The sequence below is a fragment of the Chenopodium album genome, chromosome 3 (assembly GCF_948465745.1).
Source record: "Chenopodium album chromosome 3, dcCheAlbu1.1, whole genome shotgun sequence".
NCBI lineage: Eukaryota > Viridiplantae > Streptophyta > Magnoliopsida > Caryophyllales > Amaranthaceae > Chenopodium > Chenopodium album.
The window spans coordinates 41,854,531-41,874,139 of NC_137836.1; the positions used below are offsets into that span (position 1 = coordinate 41,854,531).

General features: G+C 34.9%; 1 long non-coding RNA gene across 6 annotated transcripts; it reads right to left on the reverse strand.

Annotated features, from left to right (window-relative positions):
• Positions 1 to 9,532: 9,532 nt before the first annotated feature.
• On the reverse strand, positions 9,533 to 16,158 carry LOC145613529 (uncharacterized). Of its 6 annotated transcripts, none has more exons than XR_014106986.1 (9): positions 15,989 to 16,145; positions 15,667 to 15,726; positions 15,481 to 15,548; positions 14,411 to 14,490; positions 14,227 to 14,329; positions 13,627 to 13,794; positions 13,244 to 13,337; positions 12,103 to 12,301; positions 9,533 to 9,889 (listed from the first exon to the last, which is right to left on the reverse strand). It is a non-coding gene; the product is annotated as an uncharacterized LOC145613529 (long non-coding RNA). The 6 variants fall into 6 exon arrangements; XR_014106981.1 differs by having other exon boundaries at positions 14,227 to 14,347; XR_014106984.1 differs by having other exon boundaries at positions 13,627 to 13,806; positions 14,227 to 14,490; positions 15,989 to 16,158.
• Between the last annotated feature and the right edge of the window lie 3,451 nt (positions 16,159 to 19,609).

Below are 19,609 nucleotides of genomic sequence, written 5' to 3' on the forward strand. Positions count from 1 at the left end.
GAATAATCGCGGCTCATGCAAACCAAGCATACTACGGCTATTCATCTCACCGCACCAAGCATATGCACACATAAAAAACTCCGCACACACGGCTCGCGACAAGCAGCCATGGGCTGCTGCCACTACCGCACGCACGCGCACGTACAGCCATGGCTGCTGGTGCGTGGCTGCTGCGGCCGTGTGCTGCTGCCGCGCGTGTGGCCGCACGCAAGGCGGGGCAACCACCTTGGCAGCCACATGCGGGCTGCTATGCAGCCCGGCTAGCCAAGGGTGGTTCTTTGCCTCGTTTTGCGTGCCATGGCCTCGGGATTTGATGCTATTTTGCGAGACATAATTAATTAATTCTAAATTAATTTTAGAATTAACTTAATGAGCAAAAAATAAAAATTTTAAACAAGTCTAACTTAATAAAATTTCAAAGTGCAAATAACTAAAATAATTCCAAGAACCATTCTTAATTAAATTGGTTTAGCTTGGTGCAATAACAAAGTTGAGGCAATTTCTCACTTTTAATTTAATCAATTTAAATTAAACTTAAGAATTTGACAAAGTAAGGGGAAGTTGGAAAAATATGAACTTTAATGTTCAAATGAAAATTCCAACATCTAAATTTTGTGAATCCTTGAAAATTTTATCTTCCAACATGAAGATAACCAAATTTCTATCACAAAAATTGAAACTTTATGTTTCCAATCAACTCAAAATGATTAAAACAACAAAGTTTAACACAAAATAACATGGAATTTAGTGGTTTTTAAAGTTTCAATCACTTATCACAAATAAAGATTGAATCTTTAACACTTAGGAAGCCTCAAAACAAAAAATTTCACACTAAAAAGCAATTAGTTTGCAATTATGTGAAAACAAATCAACCTTTAAGCATCAAATACTACCAAGTAAGTGTGCTTTAAGGGGACTTAAAAATAATGCAAATAATCAACCACATAATCAACAAGTTATACCATTAATTTCAAGGTTAGGAAAGACTTAAAAAAATTTCGTCAAAAACAAAAAATCCCTCAAAAAAGGCATTTCTGGTTAGAATTTGGCTAAAATCACAGTTCCAAAGGGGAAAAAACCTTTCCAGAACACCTTTTCCACCCAAAATTCACTATTTTTGGGTGAAAATCTGGGTTCTAGGCCAAATTCGACATTAAAAACGGGATTAAAATAAATAAAACCGAGCTACTAATCTAATTAGCAACTTAAACCAGAAAAATAAGCCAAAATAAACCTTGAAAAACATGATAATAAAAATAAACGAGCGGGCTCCGATACCGCTGTTTGGGTTTGGTGAGTCCGACTCACCGCGAAAACAACCCCGACCCAAGGAACCACTCGTAATTAATAAAACCATAAAGCATAAATAAATAAACACAAGAATAAGGAAGAACAAATCATACCCTTGAAGCGAGCTTCGCCCTCTCAAAACGGGCTCTTACTTGAAAGCCTTGAGCACCGCAAATGTCGTGCCTCCAGCGGTATCCACCCACAAAGGACGAACACGACTTTTTAGGTCCTCTACCTTGGAGTTAGCAAGGTCCGACCAAAACCCAAGTATTAATAGAGTTTAAGAGTTTTTCCAAAATATGGAATGCTCTTTCTGACTCCCACTCAAGCACTTTACTCCAAATCCCAAGGTTGGTATTTATAGAGGAAAGTATGAGTGGGAATTTCTATCCCATCAATGAAATTCCACAAATTAATTTAAAGCTAAATTAAATTAAAATTGCAAACTAATAATAAATCTACAAGTGGCATTACCATGTGAAATGGGTTGGTGAGGACCACATGGAGAGTAGGGGACCATACTTGCTCCCCACTCAATACTCTCCTTGTGCCACATGTCCTTACCTACTTGCTCCCATATTCCTCAAGCTTCCCCATAGTGACCGGCCCTATGGCCCAGCCACGAGCCCAGCCCCGCACCAAGATGCGGGTTGCTGCTGTGCACGCAAGCCACGCACTTGGTGCGGGCTTGCTGCTGTGCGTGGCTGCTAGTGTGTGCGCTGCTAGCACGCCTAGCTTGCAACAGCTAGCTGCTGCACGCACCACGTGCACGCGGCTGCTAGCTGCTGTGCGTGGCTGCTAGCACGGTGCTCTAGCACGCACCTAGCCAGCCATGCTAGGCTCGGCTTGGTGCTCATGCTAGCCACCTATGCTTGGACATTTTTGCCCCTAGCATTCGGATGCTCGGGGCTTTCCGATGCTAGGGGTATTTTGGGAATATGGTCGATTTATTATTATTTTGCGCCTCTCGTCTTTTTATTATTTTTTACTCGACTTCCAACGAACGGTTTCGACGCTCCAAGCTCGAATTACCGACGTCTAAATATTTAACACTCGGGCGACGAATTAATTTCTTCCGAATTAATTCGTCGAGTCGGTTCGTATATTTTGCTTGGGTGTGACCCGAAGGGTTCAGTCAAGATTAAGCTGTAATATTAATTATATTAATATTACTGATCGGAAGCGGCCTCCACCCAGGCATTCCGATCACTTGACCTTACTGAATATATTAGCTTTCTAATAATTCTGAACCCGCTATCAGAATAATACACTTGTTCGAAGGACACCATTCCTTTCAACTTTAAGTCGAGTCAACCTCGAGTCAGTCAATCACAGTGAGTCAAGTTCATACCTTGAGTCATGCCAAGTCAATGAGTCAAGCAACACTAAACCTTAGGTCAACCCTAAGATGACTAAAAGATAAGCAAATTCCTATAGTCAAAGATATAAATGCAGGTGCATCCAAGCAAGCAAGAACATTCCCGGATTTTTTCAAAAAAAACCGCGAATATGAACTCATGAGATTCTTCCAAGATGAGAAGAGTTTAAGGAACATTACATGGATTAGTAAATTAGAGATGAAGAGCTTTAATTTACAAAAGATTTGAGCGGATTTGGTTGAAAGGAAACAACCAAGTTTAAAGTTCGGAGCAAAATTCAGCAACGAACAGCAGCAACAAGAGCAAAACAGAGAAGGCCCGACTCTAGCGCCAGATGACAAGGCTGTCGCCTGGCGCCAACATCTGTCACCTGGCAACAGAGCAAAATCTCAGCGCCAGAGGCGTTGTAGCGCCGACAGAAGCAAAGTTGTGTGGCCCCCATATTAGATTATGCGGACCTCATACAACAATTCTGGGTTCCTTGGTACGCCAGTTAGCCCCTATAAGCAATTTGACATGATTTAGTAGTCAGTTTGATTACAATCGCAAATAAGTGATCGACCTAACGAAAGATCGTCTCACTTAGTTTAAAGCGCCTAAACATTGGCTCTATACAAAGGCACCAACATACAGGTTCACAATTCAGAAGCATCGGCATACATGTTCACAATTCAAAGCATTGACATACTGGTTTACAAGCAGCAGAAGCGCCGACGCACCGGCTAAAGCAAAGTTCAAGCGAGCTTTAAGATCGACAAGCATTGGTATTCAGTGATTTTCTTCGGAATATTATCGCAACAACTGAGGATGACTTCAAGTAAAGTTATTTTCGACAGCATTCGCTAAGATTGTTGAGGTTGTCACCAAATATTTGAGAAGATAGCACGAGATGGGTGATCTTCGATGGCATTCGTGATAGAGGAATAATTGCGTCGTTAGACAACTACACCTAAATCAAATACAATTTTTAACACTCGACTTATCCTAATACAAGTATATGGTAAGAAGAGGGGTCGAACCACAGGGAGAAGCACATAAACACCGCATTCATCACTACACTTTAAGCTATCTCGGGACAAAGGATAGGAATGACTAAGAGATTAAACTAAAGATAAAACGAGTTAAAATCAATAAAACTAAACACCAAGGGAGATGGGTAGATGTAGATGCCGCTTGATCATGCAATAACATAAAAGCAAATCAATAGTGAACTAAACATGCATGAATATCGATATAAGGTTCAATCTAACCGCCTTCCGGGGTTAATCGGTTTCTCCTAACATAGCCTCTATGTTTCCACACTAGAACCATATATTGGGAGGTGCAATCAAAGAACAATCGATAGTAATGAATCCTAACTAAGTCAACTTCAGTTTCTTGTTAGCAAAGATTCATATTTAATCAACTAACAATGTGCACTTGCAAGAAGATCAAAGAATATCAAGCATGCAAGATTTTAATCACAATTAACTTAATCCCAATATTATAAGCATGAACAATTAGCAACTACACCATCCCCACACCCTTGGCTAAGAGACTACTCACAAATCTTGTTGAGAACAATATCAATCATCAAATCAATAAGCATCAACATGACTAATAAGCAAAGAATGAAAATCAAAGTAAACAAGCAAAATTAAATGCAAAAGTAAAGAGAAAGAGTAAGAAATTGCTCATTAATTGAAGTTGAAGATCTACAAAACATTAAACAAGCTTCTTCTTTAAAATCCAAGTTCATCAATGAAGAAATCCACACTTTCTCTCTCTACCAAATGAAGAGTAATAGTGTTTCTCTCTCTAGATTAAGCTAAAAGTGCAGAAAATTAAAACTAAGTTAATCTAAATTACATCAAAACGTTCTAAAAATGGGACTTATATAGTCCGTACAGAGCCAGCTGAAATAGAGTAGTGGTCCGACCGAACACTGGGAAGGTTCGGCCGGACTACAGGGTAGGTTCGGCCGGACCATGGGTAGGTTCGGCCGGACTACGAGGTAGGTTCGCCTGAACCATAGCTAGGTTCGGTCGAACCTCCCCACTAGGTGAAAAAAGGACTTTGGCAGCGGTTCAAACCCGGTCAAAGGCACCGGTTTGAACCGCTGCCTATGTGGGGGGTGCCAAAAACCCAATTTTTAGCGCCGGTTCAAAACCGGTGCCATAGGGTCAAATAGGCACCGGTTAACCGGTGCCATATGCCCAATTAGGCACCGGTTAACCGGTGCCTTTAACTGCTCTCCTGCCATTTTTTTTTTTTGGTGGTAGCTATTTTAGGCACCGGTTGGTGCCTAACCGGTGCCTATTCACCAAATATTTTTTTTTTTGTTTTTTTTTTTCCAATTTTCGTGCAATAATATTTTTTGAAAAAAACCTGTTTCCAGCAATAATAATAACCTGTAATTCCAGCAATTATATTAAATATTATAATTAATAATATTATTATTATAATAACTAATAAAAATAATATTATTAATTATTACAATAAGATACAAAAATAATATTAAAAACAAGAATTCAATTATATATATAGATATAAATATTCCCAAATGCAATACAAAAAAAAAAGTTGCTTACATATACAAATAATAGTAAGTAAATATATAATGAATAATAAGTTATATAGTTCAAAAGTTAACATAAATAATTTACAATTACAATGTCATTTACATGTTGAAGGTGATAAAAGACGCCAACATGTCACAAACTTCATTAAGCTCCTTGATTGTTAACGGACCATCCTTTTGGACCTTGCAAAACTTGAAATACAAAAACATTATGTTAAAATAAATTAATTAGGCAAAACAATATGTATTTTATCAAATATTACCTATATGAGTTCTATGTAGCCCATTTTCTACATTACTTATCAAATGAACTATTTCTTTCTCATAACATGTCAATGTTGGGTAGTTGTATGTGTGTAAGCCCTAAAATTGTATAGGAGAGCATTTTATTAAGGTTTATGACGCTTTTTACTCAAAATGGCCCGAATAAGGCCTATATGACTTTACTTTTCCCATTTCCTACATTTCTTATTAAATGAACTTTATTTATCCCATAACATGTCAATATTATCTAGTTATAGGTGTATAAGGAAAGAAATCACATCAAAAGAGCATATTAACACAAAATGGCCCTAATATGGCCCATATGACTTCTATTCAGCCCATTTTCTACCTTTCTTGTGAAATGGCCTTTTTGTTTCTCATAACATGTCATTGTTGGGTAATATTAGGTGTCTAAGGCTAGAAATCACATCAATATAGCATTTCAATAAGTTTAACAACGCATTTTACTCAACATGGCCCAAATAGGGCCTATATGAGTTCTATGTAGCCCATTTTCTACATTACTTATCAAATGAACTATTTATTTCTCATAACATGTCAATGTTAGGTAGTTGTATGTGTGTAAGCCCTAAAATTGTATAGGAGAGCATTTTATTAAGCTTTATGACGCTTTTTACTCAAAATGGCCCGAATATGGCCTATATGACTTTACTTTGCCCATTTCCTACATTTCTTATTAAATGAACTTTATTTATCTCATAACATGTCAATATTATCTAGTTATAGGTGTATAAGGAAAGAAATCACATCAAAACAGCATATTAACACAAAATGGCCCTAATATGGCCTATATGACTTCTATTCAGCCCATTTTCTACCTTTCTTGTGAAATGGCCTTTTTGTTTCTCATAACATGTCATTGTTGGGTAATATTAGGTGTCTAAGGCTAGAAATCATATCAATATAGCATTTCAATAAGTTTAACAACGGATTTTACTCAACATGGCCCAAATAGGGCCTATATGACTTCTATGTAGCCCATTTTCTACATTACTTATCCCTGATCCTGGTCTAGTCAAACTTCTGAGGTTCGAACACTCCTGCAAAATTGCCAAATTGCTTCTTGACTCTGCCTCGACGTTCGGACGGACCACTGAGCAGGTTCGGCCACACCCTGGTTCGGCCACACCTTCAGGAGGTTCGGCCGAACCTCTTCTGAATCTTGCTTCCTTCAGCTTTCCTTGAGCTTAGCTTCCTCCTCTTAAAAACCTCGATGGTTCCTACAAAGCATAAGCATGGAAATCAAAGTAAAGAGTAGGAAAAAGGGGCAAAATCTAGGAAAGAAGATGCATAAAGGAAAAGGGAATTAAGTGCAAAGAAAAGGATGCAAACAAGCCACAAATGTGGGAAAATGACCATCAAAATGAACCTTATTTGTGGCATAAATGCCACTCATCAATTCGCTAAGATTGTGGAGGTTGTCACCAAAGATTTAAGAAGATAGCACGAGATGGGCGGTCTTCGACGGCATTAGCTAAGATTGTGGAGGTTGTCACCAAGATTTGAGAAGAGTGGTTCGTGATGAGGTGGTCTTCGACGACTTTTGCTATGGTTTGGAAGGTTATCACTGTGATTCAAGAAAAAGGCTCGAGATGTAGCAGCATTGATCGACGACGTTCCCTAGCTTGTGGAGGGTTGTCACCAACAACTAGAAGTGATTTCAAGAGAATTTATATTCGATAGCATTCCCAAGCTTGTGGAAGGTTGTCACAACGGCAAATGCAACAAATCGGTTACCTCCAGAGACGTGTGCTCGACGGTGCAAGATACGCGTTTCTTAACTCTCTTATCTGTTTTAACTAACGCTAGTTTGCAGGTATCGGCGTTACAAGAATGATTTAGGATCGCAGAATATTCTGAATCATTCTCCGTCCCTATCGCTACTTTGACTTTTGTTTTCGAAACTTGCTATTCTCCAAACTCAATTAAAGTGGGGGCTTCTGTAGACACCCATTTGTGTCTCCCCAAAACCAAACCCAGTGATTAATACCTTTCATGTCATTTGATTATCGAACAAAGCGAAAGTGTGAAAGTCTAGTCATGAGGATGTTTTTATTAAAATATCTCTTCTTTCTGTTTTTGAAAATATTTCTTTTCTTACCCTATTTATGAAAAACGTGAAAGCCATTTTAGTTTGGTCAATGATATGGGTCTAATAATAATGTAGTTGGTTGGGCTTGAAAAGACCTTTCCAACGATATATTATAAGCCTAATTCCGATGAATAATGAGGAAGTTATGGCCAAAATACTAAACTGGGCCCAAACCGGATTTTACCTACGGCCCAATGATCATGTGGAGGGTCCAAAGGTCTAATCTTATTCCTAAACTAATTAGAATTTATTAGAAACTTCTATAATTTTCTAAAAGATCTTAATTATCCTTTTTGAAAAGATGAAATCAAAGAATTTGAAATAGAATAAAACTTTCCTTTGATAAAAACTTTCCTATTTTTTAATCCTAATTCTATTCGAATTTAAAGATGTTCAAAGACAACAGATATTATTTTCGTTCCTTATTATATTTATCCAAATTTTATATGGTTGGATAGATCTTGAAATTATCTTTCCAATGATATATTATAATATTAATTCTGAGCTATAACGAAAAAGATATGAATGGAATGTGAAACTCTATCCAAAACTAACACCCTTCCACTATTTCTTCCATATCTTTTTATCTACAAAACATTTTAATCTGATTCTAATTAGGTTGGAAAGTAGACTTCACGATCTTTCAAACGACATATTATATAACTTATTTAGACTTCTGGACCAAAAGATATGATAAAAACAAAATCCGTAAAAAATGTTGTCCATCGAGTTTTATTTCGATTCGAATACGGATTCTTTTCTTTATTTTTCGACTCTCCGTTTTCCTATAAACTAGTCGCCCTCACGCGCGCTGCGCGCGCGATAGTTCTGCGTGTTTTTTGTTTTGTTATATTATTTGTGTGATTTTTTGTATAATTGGTGATTTTTTTCATCAATTTCTTAAATTCGTAAGGGTAACATTAAATTGTGCTTGTGTATTTGGAAGTATGAAATTCAAGTGTCTAGGTTTAACTATGCAAGTGAGTCATTTATATAAATATGAGTATTTTGTATTGGTTTATAGAAAATATTGGATTAATAGAGAAATTATCCATATAGCAAATTAAAGAAATTGTAATTTCTATATAATTATATAGAATTGATAATAAAAAATTTGTTGTCACAAAAAAAAAAAAAAAAAAAAAAAAAAAAAAGATGAGAGAGAAAATAATAGAAATTCTATAGCAAAATTATATAGAAAATATTGGATTAGACTATGGAGAATTCTCATTAAAATATTATTTTCATCAAAAAACTTTACAATATTGGCACAATATGATAGTTGTTAAGCAAAAAGCTATCATTTTTTTGGTTGGCGGCATGATTTACATGATTTTAAAAGCTATAAAAGTAAAAACGGAAACTAATATCTTTGTTTAAAGCCTTCAAAACAATGTTGTATTGATGATACCCATACAATTTTTTTTTTTCTTTTGTTTTAAAAATATTGGGATAAATTATATTAAATGTAAATTAATTACTACTTTAAATTTTACTAATTACATATTTAAAATGAAGTTCGAATTTATTTAATTACTAATTTCTTTTTTAAAAAATTAAAATTTATTACTATACTATTTAGTTATAGATGTACATGCAATGTAACCTTCTTTACTAATGTCAGAGAATTTAGCTTTTTAAATTAAAAATTGATACAATCTTTCTCATGTATATATAGCTTCTTTAACAAGCAACAATACAAACAGACTATATGAACAATTTGGTAGTGAGAATTGAAGAGACAATTTAGTAGTGTTAAAGACTACAATTGATTGGTTCTATTATTTGGTGTACAAGTTTCAACCATTGTTTTGTCCCTTTTGTTTTTAGAAAAAACTAATGTGTATGATAATAATTTTCAAATTACACATGATGCATACATGATTCATAAATTATAACTGAGAATACTTGTAAAAACAAATCAGAGACATCGACAACGATTAGTTCTTTACTGATTTCTCAACAAAATGAACAAACTCCAAAGTTTGCAACAAATCTTTCTTTTTCTTTCTCGACTGCATCTCGTAAGTATTTGGAACGAATGAATACATCATCAGTATATATGCTAATAGTAAGAAATTCTAATTTCGAAGATGGGGAACTGAGAATAAAACCTAGACACTTGCCTACACATCATATAGATCATGTCCAGTCTGCTTAATATATGTAACAAATTCAGGCGTTGTCGTGATGGGTGTATGTATACCAGCATTCTTGCAATAACCAATGGTCTCCCATCGGGTTTCAATTATTTATAAAACGATGTGAATAGCTAGCTTTATCCTGAAATGTAAAACAGAGTAGCACCGTTATAACGCTAAAATTAAGTTGTTACTGAGGATGTATGGGAAAAAAAAATACCGGAAAGCATGAACATACAATAACAGAATATAAAGAATGGTATCACGGCTCTACATCACATCAAAAGTATAGTCTAGGTAAGTAATTATTTTACAATCAGCTACCTTAAACTCAAATGCACTATTGTATCCAACTACATGTGCAACAATTATAGAGATCATATTGGTGGAGAGATCTCATATCAATGCCAATGAGATTATGTTGAAATTTTCTGCCACGAAGAAATCAACTCTACCAACGCCACGACCAGCATCCATAACCTCTAGCCTATATTTTAGGCCTAGCTTCGACAAAAAATTATTTCGTGATTTCTGTCAGAATTGATGATCAGGTCTAATTTCCCCCTGGCTTCCTTTTCCTATTTCCATCTAAATAGACTTTTATGGTTTTGCAAATTTTATTAAGTATCATATTACTTTCTCTTCCCCCTTTCCCCCCTCCTCACTTCCTTTTCCTCTATCACCTCTTTTCTTTTTGTTACACATTTTTACAAACGGTGAATAATAGGTCTCTTCTTACTTGTTTTCCATCAATTTATACATAGTATATTAATCTTTCTAAGCCCTCATTTTCTCCCTCCTTTTCTATTTTACCTCACTTTTATTTTATGATTTTTGTAATTTTTAGTAAGTCTCTACCTACTTGCTCTCTCCCTCAGCGTACCATTTTACTTTTCCTCTCCCCCCAAAATCATCCAATGAGCTGAGTTCTCAATTGATTTTGCAAATTTAGAAAGTATTACACTACTTTCTACTCCTTCCACACCCCACATCCTCCCTTCTCATATCCTTTTCCCCTATAGGCTCTACCTCCATGCGCTACTCGTTTTTTTATATAGATCGTGAATTTTAGAAGGGCTTTTTCTGCTTGATGTCCATTAATCTATCTATTAATCTTTCCAAGCCCTTGTTTTCTCACTTCCTTTTCCTCTATGGGATGTATCTCCTTGTGTTACTCATTTTTACGCATTGTGAATTTTAGAAGGCCTCATCCTACTTGGTATACAACAATTTATTTACTAATCTTTCCATGCCGTCATTTCTCACTCCCTTTCTATACTCATATTTTACGGTTTTTGGAATTTTTTCCTTCCCTTAGTGTATCACTTTCTTTTTTCTCTTCCCTCTCCTCCCTCCTCACTTCTTTTTCATATATGGGCTATATCACCTTTTGTTACTCATTTGTACAAATTGTGAATATTGAAAGGCCTCTTCATACTTTCTATCCGTCAATTTATCTATTAATCTTTCAATTCCAAGCCCTCAATTTTCACTCTCTATAAATTTTACCTCACTCATATTTAATAAATTTGTAATTTTTAGTAAGTCTCTTCCTACTTGCTCCCTCCATTAGTGTACCACTTTTCTTTCCTCCCCCCTTCACAAAAATTAACTCATATCTATCTACACAAATATTTCATTTAAACTTTTCTCTTTTCAATCCACGCGTCTTTTATGAATTTTCATCAAAAAATTTATGTAATTAGAGGTATGTTTTAACAAAGAAAATTTTCCACAGAGTTCTCATTTGACTTTTATGATTTTGCAAATTTTGCTACTCCTCCCCCTTCTCCTTCTCCCTTCTCATTTCCTTTTCCTCTGCGAACCCTATCTCCTGGTGTTACTCGTCTTTTTATGGATCATGAATTTTAGAAGACCTATTTCTACTTGATGTCCATCAATCTATCCATTTATCTTTCTAGGCCCTTGTTTTCTCACTTCCTTTTCCTTTATGGGCTCTATCTTGTTCTAATACTATACAATCAGACATAATGAACATATAAATTACAGAAATTAAATCCAAAATAAAGAATTTCTGCTTTCATTTTATTTATTAAAAGGAACAATCATCAAATTCTAAATACTATAAAATTTCAGCTAGGAAAAACAAAATTTTTTTGTTATTTGTAACCAATGATCCAAATTATACAACCCAAATCAAGTTTCTATTTTCCCCCAAAAATCCCAGAACCTTAAATCTAAAAGGGTATAAATTTTCCAAAATAGAAACCAACATGCTGACAGATCATCTATTTAAGCAAAGAAACCCATGGATAGAAACAGATAGTCGTACGTCTTTCCCAACATCACCAAAATGATGTATGAATCAACATAGCAATGAAAATCCAAACATACCTCAGTTAGCTAAACCTGCCAGGAAACTCTTATTAGGTCCATATCATATGCTACATCCAGAGTTCTTGAATCCTCAACTTCGAAAAAAGGCATTAAAGAGCAATTGTATTGGAAAAACCTAACTGCGTATCCATAGATAGCAAGGTGTTGTTTTCTTCCAGTAGATTGGAGCCTCTCCAGTCTCTTCAGAAGCTTCATCCTGACCAATAATAACATGCAATAAAGTTATAGGCATATACTAAAAAAATCATTTATCTATTTATCAACTGTAATAGCTGAATTTCCCATAGAACGGGTACTTCTACAGATTTCCTAGATTAGCCATTATTATTCCTTCATCTAAAGTCATGGAATTGTTGATAATTATACTATTACCTAAAACCAAGAGTTATTCAAAGAAATAAGAGCAACCTTCACTAGAGATGGCAATGGATTGGATTTGGATCGGGTGGAGCTTCACCCGCATCCATCCATTATCCAAATTGCTCCATCCACATCCATCCGTCATCCGCTTCACCCATCATCCATATCCGTCCGTCCATCATCCGCGGATGAAACGGGTGGAGCGGATGACAAATGGATGAGTACTAGAATGAAAAAAAAAACTCACATAAACTTTAATTTTCGTTTATTTATATAATAATTTTTTAATTTATTAATAAAAAAGAAATAATAACAACATATTGTTTGAAAAATTAATTTGCAACAAAAAAAAGACAAGTAATTTTCTTGCACATTCTATATTTTATTAGTAAAATTCTTTGATTAAAAATTTAATATATGTTAAACGGATGGGTGGATGGTTAGCGGGTGAAAAAAATATCATCCACATCCGATCCGATCCATCATGTCATCCGTCACCCGCTTCTCATCCATTTAATTTGGGTTTTCGTCCATTTATTTTAAGCGGGTGGAGCGGGTTAGCGGATATCCACTTAATATTGCCATCCCTATCCTTCACAACACAATCTTATGAAGTTCGGAATCTTATTCCTACATAGGTGAATATGACCAAGACATATGCACATATAAATTCCCACTACAACTCTTTCCTATTACTCAAAATACAAGCAAATTTTATAATTAACACCCAATCAACACTTAATTCAAAATACAAGCAAGTTTCAAATTTCATTTTTACCTGATTGTTAGAAGGACTAATAGTGGAGATTAGAGGAGCATTAGCTTTCCAATTTCTGCTCACATAATCAGAAATTCATAGTTTCATACTCTTTCTACATGAAACCCATCAATTGTCAAGATCAGTCAAATGAAATAGAGAGGCCAACAGATCAACAAAATATTAGAGACAATGAGATGCGGATCAGGACCATTTCAAAGAAAATTATAAACTATATTTTTGTTATTTTGTATACATGGTATTCATTCAATAAGACGGCATTGCAAGAAGCTATATAAACAATGTCATACCAATGGAAGAAGCATCCCACAATAACAACTCTCAAGGCATAAAAAATCAAAAAATAAAAAATAAAAAAGAAAGAAAAAAGAGAGATGGGAAACCTGAAAGCAATTCTCATAGCTTTCTTTGCCTCTGCAATTTCTCTTCAAGCATGCTCGGTTCGTGCCACATTATTAGATAGTACCAATTTCTACTGGGGTGAAACCCGTGGCAAATATACAGGTCCAGACAGTGTTGATCTAGTGTTGACAGAAGAAGGAGGTATGTACCTGCAGCAAATTCTGCTTTCATTAATGGATATTGTTCTATGATATCTCATGCAGCATACGTATGATTAGCAAGAAAACCAGTTCAGTAAAATATATTGTGTAGTTTAGGATGCATTTCATTCAATCACAAGATATCAGATAGATAGGTTTTTGAAATCTATATATCAGAAATTTTATGGTGAACAAAAGACAATATTAGCAGACAACTTGACAATCTAAAACTATTGTCCTAGTTTTAGAAACAGATTGTTGCATAGTTGTCAGCCCCCATTAAGGGCAGCACGAATATCTCTTCGTCACAATCTTAATACTGCATGAAAATTACTTGCTAAAGGCCTGAAAGTTGAAACCGCCTAATACCACAAAACTGTCTGCTTCTTTATCAGGAACTGGAATAAGGTCAAATGTCAGTTACATGTATGTATCTATTACCTTGGGACTCAAGCTGCCCTCTAGAAATTCAGCTGGAACTGTCACCACCTTCTATGTAAGCATCCTCCTACTTAAATTGTCGTAGTGTTGTATCCAAGACATACTGCTTACATTTGTGTTCCTGTTAAACTCACACATTTAACTTAACCAAGAAGAAAAGGGGCTACAATGAAGTGTCAATGACCTGATTGTGCCGCGTTAGACTAAGATTAAGGATTGAAAATGTTGTAAATGGCTCTAAACCATCATATTTGTTGATAGCACCTGTAATTAGAAGTGTAAAGGTCTTTTATTAGCAAAAAATTAGTGTAGATCATGGACTAACTAACACTATTACAATACCAACACTGAAATGCTATTGTAAACTCCATAAGATGAACCTAGCAAGGTCCTTTCTTTGTTCATAATGAAAACTTGGCAAAAGCTTAAGAAACCATGCATAGAAATAGATAACTTTACTTTAAACAAGAATTCAGCATATCAGAATCTTAAAATTTAAAAAACTAAGGAAAATTTGTTAAGTTACCAACATATATCTTAAAAATTATGTGGGTTTATTACACTTTTGATAAAAAAACCCACTATAAACTAAAATACCATTGTTAGTTTTATAGTGTTAAATTGCATGAATAATCCAAAGATCTATACTATATTAGCTTGTGATTAGAGGTAATATTAAGAACTATAAGATCAGCCAAAGATCTATACTATATTAGCTTGTGATTAGAGGTAATATTAAGAACTATAAGATCAGCCAATAGTGAAAATCTATCTAAAGCCGCTGGACAACCCACTTAAATTAGATTATATTACTCCCACATTCATAATGAGCAAAGAATTACATAAAATATGTCAGGCATGGAGATGACATCGGTATGAGCAAAGAAAAGCAATATAATAACTACTGAATTCAAACCAACTAATCCCATTAGTTATGTGGGAGTAGATGAAGGGATGTGATCATGCTTTGTAGCCATTATAGGACCCATTATCAAGGTGTACAATTTGTCGTTCATAAGACCCATTGTACAGGTGTAACACTCCAAATAAATTTAACGCTTGACAGACATACAAAAGGCACATAATTTATCCGCAATTAGATTCAATTGACATCCGATCAATGTATTTTCAGATTAAAAGTTTTACCACCCACAATCTATGTTCATTCAAGCAATTCATCGAACACTTTAAGATCATATATTTACAAGACAAAAGCAAATAATATAACATTAAATTAAATTCGAATGAACTCACCTTGGCACATACATTGACAACTCAATCAAGAAAATCTTCTCTAATTCAATCTTGAACATATGGGTTTCCTACAAAATCCCATATAAAATAAAATCAGAAATAATCAAACCTAGAAGAACCCAAAATTGACAATAAATTTAATGATGAACCCTAAAATTGGTATTTGATGAAAAAGAAAAATCTTACCTCAGAAGCTGTTGTATTCTTTTCCGATCCTCTCCTCCGGCGCGTGTGCTGTAGGAAACCCTAATTTAAGCATTACCCGAAATTCTTAACAACAAAGTACATCATTAATGTGTAATATAACCACTCAAAACTCTCGCCAATCACTTACCAATTTACTAAAATTAATTCGAATTTCACAAAAAAATTTGCATAACTTCAACTGATCATGTTTCTCAATAAATCAAAGTGAAATTCCATCAATTCAACAAAACACAGACATCAACAACAGGAAAAAAATTCTAGAAATTACATACAAAAAACCAGGTCGTACATCCAATAATACCTTAGTTTATTCACCTCAAACTCGAATCGACCAAACCTTGCTCCATCTTCCTCCTTCCGCCTATCTTAGAGAAAAAACAGAGAAATAAGAGGAAACTACTTCACACTGCAAATAATAGATGACAGGCTAAAGTCGTTCACCTAATTAATTAATATAATCTAGATTATAGAGTAACAAATTATTATTATCGAAGGAAAATTAAACTACTAAGAGTAAAAGTGGAAAAGAATAAAAGTAGGAGGAGAAACAATGAATAAATAATATTCCAGGGTAAAACATAAAAATCAAACATCAATGCATCAATTAATCAGATCATAAAGGGCTTTCGCTACGTATTACAATCACAGAATTAATCTACCGATATTAAATTTCATCTCTCGAATCTCGACTTAATCATTTATAAATTAACTTGCCTATTGAAACTAGACTTAAACATCAATTCTCATCTCTCGAATCTCGAATCAATATTGTCAAACTCATGCATAAAAGATCAGGCCTAATCTAGTCACAGGGCATTAAATCAATCAATAGGAAATTAATCTAGCATTGATAATTAACAACAATAAATTACCCCTTCATATTATTTATGGATCCCCACAAACCCTAGCAAGAAAACTACTCACACATAATTAAAACTAAACTAAACAAAGCAATTAAATTAAGCATAATAAAAACAATAATATGAAATACAAAATTAAGAAAATAACGATAAGCAAATTAATTTTAATAATAACAAAACAAGAAAGCAAGTAAATTGAAATCTAAAGCTAAACTAAAACGAAGTCTAAGAAAGGAACAAAATTGACAAAGCGAATAAAATTACTAAACTAAAATCCTCAGCATGCAAATTAAAAGTCTAACTAAAGCAAGTTACGGAAAAAAAACTATAATTAAAACTAAGACTAAAATTTAAGTAACTAAAAAGCTAAAACTCTTAACTACTCATCCGTAACTAACTCCACCTTTTAAAGGAAAAGGAGTTTGTTTCCCAGTCAAACTCTAATTCCTCCAAGGCTAATCATTAACGTTGCGTGAAATTGGAGCAAGGCCCCTAGAAGTCAGAAACCCACATCAGCGAATTAACTAGAGTAAAGCCTGATAAGTGACTTTTATGTCAATTATTTTACAATAATTTAGCCCATTTTATTCTTTATTTCTTTTATTTGCTTATTCTCGTCTTTTATCTTTATTTTGAGTATTTTAGTAGTTTTTATTAGTTTTTAGTTTATTTTTGTAGTTTTAGTTAATAATTTCCCGCTTCTCTCATTTTATTTATTTTCTTTTCTTTTAGTTTCTAGTTTGTTTTATTTTATTTTATTTCATTTTATTATTTATTTAGTTTTAGGTTTTTATTTTACTTTATTTGTCTTATCTTATTTTATTTTATTTATCTTATTTTATTTATCTTATTTTATTTTTATTTTATTTTATCTTTATTTTATTTTATTTCGTGGTAATACCCTCGTATTTTTGGTTGTAGGTGTTACGGGTTTCAAGTTCAAATCGTGTTCGGGGTCCGAGGTTCGAGGCAAATGCACAATGCTCATCACCTCCTTGCTGCTGCCACCATACCAAACCAGCCCCAGCAACCCACCACAAGAGCACCAGCCACCACCAAAACACCACCAATCAACCACCACCAATCCACACCCAATTCAACCCCGTTACCAGCCCACGAACCGCAACAACAGCAGCCCCTGCTCCACCACGCAACTCCAATCAGCCCAACAACACCAAAACCGCCAACAATCACCACCACCATCACCCACCAAAACCGCAACAACCAACCCTCTGCCCCCTCACAACAACCCAGCCTCACCTCCCATTTCGCCACCAAAATCACAACCAACACCACCTATCAGCCCACCACAACCGCACCAGCACTCCACTCCAATCAAGAACCACCTCCGTCAGCCACCAATCAACCACCCAAACCATTGTCCACCAATAGCTACAACAACAAACACAACACCATCATCCACCGCATCCTCACACCACCAGCAACCCAATCAATTACCCACAACAACCAATTAATCACCATTTCACACCCCCCTGTTCCACCGTCACCTCCCATTTCGCCACCAAACCGCCAGCAATTACCACCTTTAATTCGACCCCCGCAACACCAATTAAACCACCAGCCCTTCACCCACAATCAACCACCCAAATCACCACCAAATTACTCACCTAATAGCCGCGCAACTCACAACACCCAAACTCACCATCTCAAGCCTCCACCGCGGCCGCGCAACCCTGTCAGAAAGCGCGCAATTGGAATCCAAAATCATAGTCGAGGCAGTAGCTTTGCGAGACTTGCTGTGCGACCTCTGTGCGGGCGCGCAATTGTGGGTCAATCACGAGCTTTTCACGTGATTTTTAATGAAAATTAGACGGCCACGATAGATGATGATGATGTTGATTTACGGTGGTGATTATGATGATTTTTTTTGCTGGTGATGAAAGTTTGGAGCAGCCAAATTCGAAAGAGAAGATGAAAGGAGGTCTGGTGGAAATCGTGGGTTTGGGTGGGAATTTTGGGGTTTTCTTTTTTCTTTTCATTTTCTTTTATTTTATTTTATTGTAAGTTTTGTTTTTATTGGTTTTTAGTTTAGTTATTTTATTTGTTTTATTTAGTTTTATTTCTTTCTAGTTTCTTTTATTTTATTTTTTTATTTAACTTGTATTATAAATACCCCTTTTGGGCTATTTCAAGGGAACTATCAATCAACATTTAATTTTAGATAGATTAGTTTTAGTTTAGCCTTTATTTTCTCTCTCTTAGGGTTAGTTTAGGAGTAGTGTAGAGAGAGAAAGCTTGGATTTCCATGGAGTTTTTGAGAGGTTGAAGAAGCAACTTTGTGGAACTTCTTCTCATCTATTCAATGAGCATTTTCTAACTTTCTCTCATCTTTATTTCTTGCTTAATTCTTAGTTTTTGCTTTTTGTTTATTGATTTGAGTAGATTAATTAGTTTATTTGTTTAATCTTATTTTTATTCTTATTTTACCTTGTTTTCCATGTCTTTCTTCATTATGTTAGCTTAGATTTTGTTCTAGGGAAATGGATGAAGGTTATGTTAATAAATTGAATGATTGATTGTGATTAGTATGGAATTGTTTCTTGATTATTGTGTATGGATGATGCTTTATGGATTAGAATCTTTATACCTAATTGATTCTATGTTCTTAATTGTTCTTTCAATCGATTGTGCGAGAGTGAGTTGGTTGAGAGCCCTAATTTCTTCCATACCTTTGCTAGGCTAGTTGCACGAGAGTGAATTAGTTTAGTAGGATAATTAACATGCTTAATTGTGCGAGAGTGAGTTAAATGTGTGGATTGTTCCTAATCAAGGTCATTTCCATCTAATTGTATGATGTTATTGAATGTATTGATGTAATTGGATTCCACTTTCCCTAGTTTTAGTTATTTGTTCTTAGTTGTGTTTAGTTGAACCTCTCTCTATCACACAAGCTTTCCTAGTAGTCTAATTACCACAAATTGATACACTTAGTCCTTTTGGGTTCGACCCTTTACTTCCCACTAACTAGTTTTGATATGAAATAACCAAGGAAAGACAAGTAAAAGGGAGGAGAAATCAAGTAACAACAAGTTCAAACCAAC